Source organism: Podarcis raffonei, chromosome 8 (genome assembly GCF_027172205.1).
Source record: "Podarcis raffonei isolate rPodRaf1 chromosome 8, rPodRaf1.pri, whole genome shotgun sequence".
Lineage (NCBI taxonomy): Eukaryota > Metazoa > Chordata > Lepidosauria > Squamata > Lacertidae > Podarcis > Podarcis raffonei.
The window spans coordinates 91,562,271-91,564,564 of NC_070609.1; positions in this window are offsets into that span (position 1 = coordinate 91,562,271).

Genomic DNA, 2,294 nt, shown 5'->3' on the forward strand with positions numbered 1-2,294 from the left:
GCCAGGGTTAGAACTCCTGCCAAAAATGGTTGTGTATACAAAGCCCTAGAGAGGAGGACAAAAGGACAGTGACCAAAGTCACATATTTCACATGGCAAAAAATGTTTTGCGACCCTTTGTTGCAAACAGGTGTTATGCCCTGGAACTTCTCCCACTGGTGACTCCAACAGGAAAAACACTGCTTAAAAATTGCGACCCAACCAAACTTCCATCCTCCACCTACATAGGTAGGCCACCTTTCAAGGAGGGAAGTTGAACTCTGCCTGATCTCCTGGAGCACATTTTGCAGTCAGGAGGAGTGGGAGATTGGGAAGTAAAAGCCCTTGTTCATCCACCCAAGCACTGTAGCGGAAAACCCGTTGCTTCCCCATTAAGTTGAGGGTACACTGCCATAAATAATCCATTTGGGAGGAGGGTAGCAGATTATGGCAAGGAGTCGTGGGTCCAGGGTCACAGCAAGAACCACCATGAAATATGCAAGACCCCCCTCAAAGTCCGTGCAGCGGGAGAGTGGTGAACGCTTATTGGATCTGACTGGGCAGAGTCCCTAGCGGTGGGGAGAGCTGGGCACGGAGCAAAGACTCTGGTCCCCCTCACGGAAGCCGTGCCACTGGGGTGGGGGAGTCACGCAACAATGCAGATCTTGAGCTAACTGGAACAGGGAAGGAGGCAGGGGGGCTCACCCGAGAGCAACGCCCAACCATGCCAAGTCCAACCTGCTTGACCTTTTCCACCACAGGGGGGGGGGGTCAGCAACTGCCGCAGTCAGAGAGAAGGTGGTGGTGTGATATTTGTAACCTCTCTATCCCAACTCTTCTTTTAGGTGTGGGGTGGGAGACTTCAGAAACATGTTCAGGGGCAGAATCAGTTTACATTGAAGCATGCACGTTGCTGGATCAGCCGCAAAGTCCATCTGGTCCAGCATCATGTTCTCCCAGGGGCCACTGCCTCTGAGAAGCCCACAAGCAGGACCAAGTGCACGAGCCCTCTCCTCAATTGTGACCCATAGCAAGTTGCATTCAGAAGGCATGTTGCCTCCAGCAGTGGTGTCAGAGCGCACACAGAGCCTTATCCTCCAGATGTATCACAGCAAAAAAAATTCCAGTGAAAAGCAGCAGGAGCAGACCAAATTTTAGTCAGCTCCGGTGCAGCAGTTGCTCTCCAGGACAAGAGGGCAAGTGGTTTATTATTATTATTCAAGGTTCTTAACAGCTCTGAGAAATAATGCTCAGGAAGACTCTTCTCCTTCAGGGATGGCTCAAGACATTTTGCTGCCTGAGCAGGACGATAAAATGGGTTCCCTACCCTGCCTTGCCCAAAATCTGATCAGCCTGGGAGTTGCATCTCAGTGAAGACTGGTGGCAGGAGAGCATCACCCACAAGGGCGGCGGCAGCAGCAGAAGCAGCAAGCTTACGCAGAACTGGCTGGATGCAGAGGAGTGGTGGGAGGCAGCAGGTGGGGAACCCCCAGGGAAGAAGACTCAGAGCCAGGGGGTTGGTGGTGGGACACCAATGAGTGGTCAGAGGGAAAAGGCAACTGGGTTTAGTGAGCAGGAAGAGGCTGTGGCAGAGAGCAGTCCAGAGGCGGCAGAGGAGGGGGGTCAAGAGGCAGAGATCAGGTAGCCAGCTGGCCTCCCCCTCCTGCTGCAAGCAGCTCTCTCCCCCCTGGTCTCCCAGAACATGAAGCAAAATGAAGAGACAGGTGAAGGAGCCTCAGGAGGAAGAGGGAATTTGGGGAACTGTGGGAAGCTGGGACCTTCAGTCCTCACAAAGGCCTCATTGGGGCAAGACCTACTGGGAAGAGTTGCTGGGAACACTAGACCTGCACTCTTTTGGTTTCCTGAAATAGTTAACTTCACTGACACCAGGTGTCTTATTACTGACTTGCCCTTGGCTGCTGACACTTGGGGGGCACACACAGCTCTGTCCTCCAGGACCCCCCAGCTACTCCAGCACCTGCTGCCTAGTGGTTGGAGGGGCACAGTCCCACTTCCCTACAAACATGCACCTGCCTCTCAAACGAGGGGAGCCTGGCCTGTTCCACTCCCACTGCAACCAGCACAGGAACCCTGCACTGTGCCCCACTAAGAATGCCTGCCTGCCTGCCTGCCAGTCCTCAATACGGAAGCAAAATATGAGGCATCCCCTAGTACTTGCAAGGCTCACCAAGACCTTTGGGCCTGTGGGCAGATTTGCAAAGCAGTCAAACTGTGACAGGAACCATGCAAACACACAGGCTACCTCCACCATTTGCTGTGCCAAGAAAAATTCAAGACAGAAACTGAGGCAGCACA